This window comes from Solanum dulcamara, chromosome 8 (genome assembly GCF_947179165.1).
Source record: "Solanum dulcamara chromosome 8, daSolDulc1.2, whole genome shotgun sequence".
Classification (NCBI taxonomy): Eukaryota; Viridiplantae; Streptophyta; class Magnoliopsida; order Solanales; family Solanaceae; genus Solanum; species Solanum dulcamara.
Window position 1 is genome coordinate 45,581,737 of NC_077244.1, and position 10,714 is coordinate 45,592,450.

Sequence of the window (10,714 nt, forward strand, 5' to 3'; positions counted from 1 at the left end):
CTGTCCTAATGAGCCTATTCTTAAATAGAAGGGTAATGATTCAGTGGTTGAGGGTCGATTTATCTTATATATTAAGGCCCGAAAAATTATTTCCAAAGGGTGTATTTATCATATTGTGCGACTCAGGGACATCGATTCCAAAACTTCTACTCTTGAGTCGGTCTCTATAGTTAAGGAGTTCTTCGATGTGTTTCCCGATGATTTGCCCAGTATTCCTCTCAAAAGGAAAATTGACTTTGGCATAGATCTCCTTTCCGATACCTAACCTATTTCTATTCTCCTTACCGTATGAATCCGATGGAACTTAAGGAGTTGAAAGAAAAATTAAAGGATTTGTTGGATAAAGGTTTTATAAGACCGAGTATTTCACCATGGGGTGGTCTCGTGTTATTTGTTAGGAATAAAGATGGGTCACTCCGAATGTGTATAGATTACCGACAATTGAATAAGGTCACCATAAAAAATAAATATCTAATTCCAAGGATAGATGACTTGTTTGATCAATTACAAGGAGCAAGTTACTTTTCTAATATTGACCTCCGTTTCGATTATCATCAATTGAGGGTAAGGGAGTGTGATACTCTCAAAATGGCTTTTCGGATATGGTGTGGTCATTTTGAATTTATAGTAATATCATTCGGTTTGACTAATGCTCCTGCTAAATTCATGGATTTGATGAATTGTATTTTCAATCCATATTTGGACATGTTTGTAGTGGTGTTCATTGATGATATCTTAATTTATTCTCGAAATAAGATCATATAGGTCACTTGAGAATTGTGTTGCAAACATTGAGAGAAAAGAAATTATTCGCTAAATTTAGTAAGTATGAATTTTGGATGAGGGATGTTGCATTTCTTGTCAATGTGGTGTCCGGTGATGGGATTAAAGTAGATCCAAAGAAAATGAGGCGATTAAGAATTGGCCTAAACTATTATCTCATTCGTACATTAGAAGCTTTTTGGGCTTAGCCGAATACTACAGAAGGTTTGTTGAAGGGTTCTCATCTATTGCTTTTCCTTTAAGTAAGTTGACACAAAAGAAGGCAAAATTCCATTGATCGGAAGAATGTGAGAAAAGTTTCTAAATATTAAAGGATCATCTTACGTCGGCTCCTATTTTGACATTGCCTGAAGGTTCAGATGGGTTTGTTGTTTATTGTGATGCTTTGTGTGTTGGTTTGGGTTGTGTCTTGATTCAACATGGTAAGGTTATAGCCTATGCCTCTAGACAACTTAAAGTTCATGAAAGGAACTATCCAACCCATGATCTTGAACTTGTGGCGGTTGTGTTTGCATTGAAAATTTAGGGTCATTATCTCTATGGGGTGCATGTTGATGTGTTTACCAACCATAAAATCTTGCAATATGTGTTTAGTCAAACAGACTTGAACGTTAGGCAAAAGAGGTGGCTTGAACTCCTAAAATACTATGACATGAGCATATTGTACCATCTGGGTAAGGAGAATGTTGTAGCTGATGCTCTTAATCGGTTGTCTATGGGTAGTGTGGCACATGTTGAGGAAGGTAAAAGGGAATTGGTTAAAGAGGTCCATAGATTGGCACATTTAGGTGTGTGTTTGGTTTATTCTAATGATGCATGTGTTCTTATACATAATGGTTCGAAATCATCTTTTGCGGCAAACGTTAAGGCCAAACAAGACAATGATTCAATTTTGGTCAAATTGAAGAAGTTAGTTGCCAAAAAATCCGTTAAGGCTTTCTGCCTAGGCGAAGATGGGGTACTACGTTACCAAGGTCATTTGTGTGTTCCAAATGTTGATGGATTAAGAGAGTTGATATTGAATGAGGCTCATAGTTTTCATTATTTAATTCACCTGGGATCCACCAAGATGTATCGTGACTTGAGGGAAATATATTATTGGAATGGCATAAAGAGGAACATAGCGGAGTTCATGGCTAAGTGTCCTAATTGTCAATAAGTGAAAGTTGAACATCAAAGGTCGGGAGGTCTAGCTCAAGAAATTAAAATTCCTTATGAAAGTGGGAAGATGTAAATATGGACTTTGTCATGAGTTTGCCTCGTACTAGAAGACAACATGATTATATTTGGGTCATTATGGACTGAATGACCAAATCGGCATATTTTCTACCGGTCAAGACTTCTTATAGCGCCGAAGACTATGCTAATTTGTAAACTCATGGTGTTTCTTTGTTGATTATATTGAATAGAGATACTCAATTTAGTTCATATTTTTGGAAGTCATTTCAGAAAGGTCTTAGCACTAAAGTCAAGTTAAGTACCATTTTCCATCCTCAAATGGATGGACAAGCCGAAAGAATAATTGAAACCTTGGAGGATATGTTAAAGGCATGTGTGATTGATCTTAGAGAGAGTTGGTATAACCATTTGCCATTGATTGAGTTCGCCTACAATAATAGTTATCACTCTAGCATCCAAATGACTCCTTTTGAAGCCTTGTATGGGAGAAGATGTAGGTCTCTTGTGGGGTGGTTTGAAGTAGGTGAGATGCATTGATTGATCTATATTTGGTAGTTGATGCAATGGACTAAGTAAGACTCATAAGAGAAAGATTGAAAATGGCTCAAAGTCATCAAAAGTCATATTCAGATACTAGGAGGAGAGATCTTGAATTTAATGTGAATGATATGGTGTATTTGAAGATTTCACCTATGAAAGGGGTAATGTGGTTTGGTAAGAAAGGGAAGTTTATCCCTAGATATATAGGATCCTATAGGATATTGAAGCGCATTGGCAAAGTAGAATATAAGTTAGACTTGCCACTTGAGTTGGCTTTGGTTCATCCGGTATTTCATGTGTCAATGTTGAAAAAGTTTTTGGGTAATCCAAATTCTATGTGTCAATGGAGAATGTAAGTATTGAAGAGAATTTGACTTATGAGGATGTCCCGATTGAGATTTGAGACCGGCAAGTGAAGAGGTTAAGAAATAAAGACGTTACGTCCATCAAAATTTTATGGAGGAATCAACAAGTAGAGAGTGCTACATGGAAAGCAGAATCGAACATGATAAAGCATTATCCGTATTTCTTTCCTTTCACTCGAGCCTAAAGGTACTAAAATATTCATGATCAAATCAATTAAACTCCTACATTTCAGTTCCATATGTCATTCATATGCATGCATGATTTATGAAAATGATTTTTCTCAAGGACTATGTCTTATGTTAAGTATGATGTTCACATGTTCTACGTATTTTTTTCAAAGTGTCCGCATGTCCATGTTGGGATCTAAGTCCTTTTTCCATGTCCTTCTTACAATAGTTGGATCTCATTCGAGGACGAATATTCCCAAGGGGGAGGTGTTGTAATATTCCTGAAAATGCTCATAACTGCCTTAAGAATGCATTGGGATTAGGCCGCTCATGTAGTGCATAATCCTTAATCTTTTTGAAAAATTTGAGTTCGGAATATCGATTAGGGGGTCAAACCCTGCAGAAAAATAGTTTTGGTGGATTTTTAGGACCCATAGATCAAAAGATAGATTTCTCAAGGGACTACGCAAATCAGAAATGTGCGCGACAAGTATGCATCACAGACTTGCTTGCCTCCGCATCACAGACCTGATAATGTATTTTTGGCCAAATTTAGTTTTTAGTAAGGGCACTTTAGAGTTTTCCCTAAATTGTTAGCTAATGAACCTAGATATTTTTAGGAACTAATCCAACTCTATAAATTGACTTAAACCTCTAATTCTATTCATTCTTCTACAATTCACCTACTCAAATAGTTCTCTCTCTACAAAAGTCTCTCAAAGGCTCCATTGAATACTTCAAGTAAATTCACTCAAGCTCTCCATCAAAAACTCTCAAGTTCTTCCAAATTATTTGGTGTCCTCACTTAAGGTATGTGGGTATTGAATCATGGATCCTTTCATCCATGAAGCCCAATAAATTTTTTAAGGTTTTCTATCAAATTAAAGTATGGCATTTTATAGGTTTTATGATCTCTATTCCTATTGCATGAATTATGATTCAAAATATGATCATGAGTCTATTTGGATAAAAATTAATGGTTATTGCATTAAATTAAAGAGTTTTTTCATTAATTCTCCTATTTTTATCTCTAGGGTTCATGATGAAAATTATGAGTATTTTGAATTATAATTTCAAGAGATATTATCTATATGAATTATGTATGGGTTGATATAAATTTTATGATCATGCACATTTTCAAGTCAATTACATGATTTTCAAAGTCAATTAATTATGCATTTGAGTTCTACTCTAAGTTCAAGGTATGAATTTCAAGCAAGTTATGAAGTAAGGTGACTTAGGGCCCTATGTGGTGACCTAAGGCCTAAAAAGGTGACTTAGGGGCATATGTGGTGACCTAAGGCCTAACAATATAAATTATGCAAATATGATTGTAATGATGAAAGGACAATTCTCACATTAAAAGTATGTTATGAAAATGAGCTACTCTATTATTTCAAACCTATGATCATGACTATGATATATGTAATTATGATTTCTATGCTATGCATATATTCCGTGGGATTTGACTTAGCACCGAGTGGACTTGAGGTGGGGGCCCTACCAAAAACCTTAGTAGCAGCCTCATGTCCCACAAACTATGTGCCACCGTAGGTTGCATTCATAGCCTAGCTATTGGATCCACATATAGCGTATGTATGACCCGCCTAGCGGTGTAGAGTCTACCTTGGCAAGTAGATTCCCCTTTTTCTTCTTTGTATGGGGAGAAACAGGATTCCATGTTATAGCTCGCATGTTCGTATTGTCGGTTATGGTTCTTATCCCACATATGTATGATCTCTTATGTATGCAATGATTTTAAATTATGTTTTTAAAATGCTTTGGTCAATATGATTTTCTCATGTCTTTACTTACCTCATCTTATCATGTGATTTACTTGATCATTTCATTCCATGATTTACGTTGCATGTCACGCCCTCATACTTAGTATATTCCAACATACTAATGCATACTTTTTCTTATATTGTCTCATAATATAGGGGTTGAGGTTGAAGATCATACTCATCTACGTAGTTAGTTAAGCTTTTCTATCCATCGGTATTTGTGGTGAGTTTTCATTTATCGAGGACTAGTTATCGAGTTTGTTATTTTTTTAAAGACTTTTGCTATGTTTTATATTGAGGGTGATCTAGGTACATGTCTTAGCTCCCGCCCATATTCATGAGTAGAGACATCTAGTTGGACAAATATTTCGAGTCTATGTTGTCATGTGACATTCTTCATTTACTATTCATGGTTTGGACTCTCTTATGATGTTTCCTCTTTTACTTTACCTTATGTATGCTTATGATATGTACAAGAGACTTGGTTGGAGCCTTTCGGGGTTTCGATCGCCGTATTACGACTAAGCCCTAGGTTGGGTCGTAAGAGGTGAGCTTCCGGCGTTCAGAGACTTGCTTCCTTCCTTCCTTTACATTGGCTTGCATTTTATATTTTGGACCGTCAGTTATGTATTGTATATGTTTATTTCAGTCTTTTGTACTTAGTAGTTCCTGTATAGGTGACACTGGGTCCAGGGGTTGGTTTAGTGTCAGTTTTCATTTTGGTCACTTTCAGGCCGTTTGTATATTTTGTATCGTATTTACATATCTATATCATGGCTTGATTTTCAATTTTATATTATTCTTGCTTCTGTTTACTCATTTTATTATTTATTTACTAACTAAATGTTTGAGTTTTGCAAATTTTGAATTTCGATTTGGCTTGCCTACTCGGGAGTTATAGTGGGCATCATCATGGCCTGGGTTCGGATTGTGACAATAATTTAGGTAACACATTTAAATATAGGCATAATATATTTTTCTCTGTGATCGTGATAATAATTTAGGTATCACTCATTTTCTCAGTGATATAAATCAAATAATTTATAAGGTATATATATATATATATTATTCGTTAACAATATATTTATAGGATGCGATCACACCAGCACTAACGCACCGTATCCCATTAGAACTCCAAAGTTAAGCGTGCTTGGGCGAGAGTAGTACTAGGATGGGTGACCCCCCGGGAAGTCCTTGTGTTGCATCCCTCCTTTTCTATCTGACCTTTTATCTTGTCTTCTCTTAAAGCCGAGGGTCTTTCGGAAACAGTCTCTCTACCTTTCAAGGTGGGGGTTAGGTCTGCGTACACTCTACCCTCCCCAGACCCCACATTATGGGATTATACTGGGTTTGTTGTTGTTGTTGTTGTAACAATATATTTATAATACATCTTGCAGAAACATTCCAGTTTTAATACAATCTTCAAAAATTTATAATCTTCATATCTTCATATCTTCAAGTATTCAAAACTTATATCTTCAAACCTCCATATCTTCATATCTTCAAATTCTCATATATTCAAACCTTCATATCTTGAAATCTCTAAATTTCATATTTTCAAACCTTCAAATCTTCGTATCTTCAAATTTTCATATATTCAAATCTTCATATCTTCAAATCTTCATATCTTCAAATTTTTAAACCTTCAAAATCTTCATATCTTCACCGGGTATGAACACAATTGTTAAAAAAAAAGAGAGAGCAAAAGAGAGAGTATATATATAGAGAGAGAGAGAGAAAGTGAGAAAAACAAAGAAAGAGCGATAGAGAGAGAAAGAGAAAAGAGAGAGATTGGTGATAATAATTAAAGAGTATATTTAAATATAATAATTATTTATTAATAGAAACTCACCCCAAGTAATTAATCCAAGATAAAATATCTGATTTAATTGCTTAAATTAACCGCAACATTCTTTACGATTTCTCTCTCTTGTAGTTAGAATTATTTGTATGCTTCTGGTGATGATCCTATTTATTTCCCTCTTCTTTGATTTCTCTGAAAAACTATATCAAACTTCGAAGGTTTTTTGCTCATATTAGTAAGATCTGAGTTGATTTAGAGATAAGAGTTCGATGGTGTCTAATGTCTTCATACTTTTGGATATGTTCTTCTTTCAAATTCTTTTAATTTTTTGAATATCTTTCATGTATTGTTTTAGATTTCTCTGCTTTGGTTTGAGTTTATCTTGGATATTATTGTATTTTTGAGTTGGTGTAAGTTTTTCTTCTCCCGTCAAATTCCTCTATTTTGGTTCTTGTAAGGAATTGTCCCAATCGTTATGGATAAGCCAATGGGAATTGGGCCAGAAAACTTCTGAGTAGTAACTTGGAAAATTTGAGCCTAAGGCAAACTTGGACGATATCTGAGTCAGGTGAGGTCTTAGGTAATTTGGAAATATATAGGGAATTTAATTATCAATTTGATAGTTTGAGTTGATATCCAAGACACTAAGGAGCCTGTACGGCTTTACAAAATTCAATTCAGGCTAGTAGAACTCTCATAATTGATCTTGACGTGAAGGGTTGATTTTAGAACGTCATGGTTTGAGGGCATGTTGCAAAATGGGAGTTTGGGACACAAATCTTGAGGTTTTGTTCCCGTACAACCCACCACAACGGGATTATTCTCGTTATGGCGGAGCCGCGTGATCCTACCAGTACACTGTTGTTTATGTGTACTGATATTGCACTTGCTCTTTTCTTGTTGAGTACAAGGCATCTTTAGGCAGCTGCGAACAGACCTCAGGTAGGAGACCAGTGATTGTACAGATTTAAGGGTGAGTCAGCTATTTCAGGCTGTCGTAGATCCATCTTATGTTCTTAGTCCATCCTTTCGGTCTTTAGACTATTTCCTGACTTATTTATGTTTATTGTGTTCGGAATTGCATTCCCATATCTTAGATCATTTTGTAAGAGTTTTGATACAACGACTTTTAGTTTCTATGGGGGTTGACTTCCGCATATTTTCGACTATTTTATGTCTATGCTGAAATTGTTTTTTGAGTTTATTGGAACTCAGTTTAGAACTTATATTAAAATTATTTTCACATCTTTTATGGTTATTTTTGTGTTAGGATGCTAGTTTAGGGTGTAGTTTTGGTTCTTCCACTGGAAGATTAGTGTGGGTGTCACTCACGGCTCGATTTGGATCGTGACAGTTCTTGGGAAGTTGGAATATTGTATATATTTGTACGTGAATCTTCACAAATTCTAATCAAGTTCTCAGCTTCTATTGATTTTTCCTTTAATCGCGTGCTTTTGTTTTGGCTGCTTCTACTGTACTTTTTTTCTTGAGTTCAGTTTGAATTTTTCTCCTCTCTTTTTTGGTTTAAGTTTCATATTTTTCTATTATGTGTTTTGTGTTTTGAACATTTTCTTGTTGCATCTTCACATACATGTCAGTACAGTCTTATATCAGATTTGTCCTCTACTGTAAGGATAATCTCCTTTAACTAATGTACTTCTGATTTGCGGTATTAAAAACTCATATAAGTTATGCAAAATTTATTGAAATTGAAATAGTGTATCACAAATTCTATTGACAATCATACACAAATTCACGACCAATTGTTTACATGAGGTAAAATATGAAATATGAATATTACCACTACGTGGTAAAAGTAATTAAGGATTAAAATATTTTTAAATTAGACAATTGGTAGATAATAATTCACTTATATTATCCGGGGCATAACAATTAAGATGTCAAATGAATGGGTTGGGCTAACGCTGGAAGGATTAAAATGGGTTGAATTAGAAATCGGGTTGAATCATGATCCATCAAAATTTTGTTTTGGGCTCAAAGCGGCTAAAAATCGAATTGGGTCATGACCCGCTTAATCTCAAGAATTTTAATATATTGGTATTTATCTTTTATAACCACAATTTGTATTCCAACTCAAAAAAAAAATTGATTTCAAAGTGAAAAGTCACCAAATATTATACAACCACATAAATGTATATTTAAGATGACTTACTCAACATGTATTCTATGAAAACAAAATAAAGTTTAATTTCTTCCAATTATTTTGATCTTAGAAAAGTAAAATTTTAACTTACAAATGAAAAGAATGGATAGATAAATTCAAAAAAATATAAAATAGATAATAATTTATATATTCAAATGCATTGCACCAATGCAAACAAAGAATCTTAAAATGGGTTGATATTGGAAATTAAATGGGCTCAATTGAAGATTCTTTTAAAATTGGTTATGACTTAAATGAATTGAAATTGGCCAATTTAAATATTCTTGAGCCTAACCCATAAATTTTTGAATGAATTAAAGAAATTATCTATATTTGAGCTCATTTTGACAACCGTAATCACAATCATACATTACTATTCATCACATGAAATGTTTTTGTATTATCATCCATTACATAAATAACACACGTATTATTATTATTTTGTATTTTTTTTATAAACAACTATATTATATTACTTTAAAATATAACTTAAGTGTACGTAAGACACAAAGCATTATTTACAATATAACTTGAAAAATTAGATTCACAAGAAATCTATGTAAAAGTAAAAGAGGAAAATTAGTTAGATTATGAGCCACAATATTTCATGTACGAAAGATCTAAACAAAACTCTTCAAAGGAACTCAACAATCTTCCTACATCCTCGCATTTCAATATCTCAAGATATTGTCATATTCTATTATAATATTTGTATCATTTTATTTTTTTTGCATATGATAGTGTTGACCAATAATTTTATAATATTCTTGCTAAAGCTTGCCAAATTGCGAGTGCTTCAATTTTTATGACATTTCCTACAAATTAAATAGGACATGAAATAAATAATCACAACTATTCATAACTAGCATGTTAATGTTTGCTTTTTTTCCTTTTTACGTGTTAGCCTGCATTTGTGAAAATAATAAATTCATCTTATGTCAGTAATATTTTTAGGCGTGTAATGCAAAAATGGCAATGCATCATTATATTCATGAAAATCAAATAAAGCCTTATTAACAATATCATTAGGTTTGCATGAATTACCGATAAAGAAAAGAGAATTTTTAGCTTTTCACCTTTGTCATAAGATAGAAACACTTAATCTCACTAGCTCAAAAGAATCATGTCACCATCTTGAAAAACTAAAATGTTGTCGAAATCAGGCTAATTAATAAGACATAATTTCTACACTAACTAAGAGTTTAACGCCCAAAAAATATGTGGGCAATTGTTCCTGTTTCAAAATCACACACCTTGCAACCATCACAAATATAATCAATTCTTTAGAAGTGTTTGCATTAATTAGTAAGACATTAAAAATTCATTTCCTACAAAATATATTTATAATTATATTTTATGTTCAGTGGCCATAAAAAATTCTAAAAAATCTTTTCAGAAAAAGCGACACTACAATAAGAAAGATCTTAGGCTAGATAATAACTAAATCTAACCTTTTACTCACCTAATTTGGTATAATGCTACATAATTTTATCCGAAGTTTCTATGATAGATAATGAAAAAATAAAATAGAATGAAAATCATTAAAACAAATCGTGAATATTCCATATATGATTTTGTTGATTAATAAGAGCATTAACGTAACTCTCTACTGTAAATTGATTGCATTTGTCTTTGGAAGGGTATAAAATTATTCGAATTAAAAAATGAGAAAAGTGTCAAAAACATATTTAAACTATTCCATTTTTTTGAGTTTCATATCTGAACTATCGGAAGTGTAAGTTTCATACCTAAACTATCACTAATTAGTTTGAGAAATACACCTCAATGGTGTGTAATACACTCTCTTTACTCTGCCTATTTTTTGAAAAAAATGACATTCCACATGATTAAAATATTCCACTTAACAAATATTAAATAAACTATTTATATTAGTAAAGTGAAAGACTAAAATATTTCTATCCCCAAA

General features: G+C 33.1%; 1 non-coding gene across 1 annotated transcript; it reads left to right on the top strand.

Annotated features, from left to right (window-relative positions):
- The first annotated feature begins 5,908 nt into the window (after nt 1–5,908).
- On the top strand, nt 5,909–6,027 carry LOC129901761 (5S ribosomal RNA). Its single transcript, XR_008769936.1, has one exon. It is a non-coding gene; the product is annotated as a 5S ribosomal RNA (ribosomal RNA).
- Nucleotides 6,028–10,714: the final 4,687 nt, after the last annotated feature.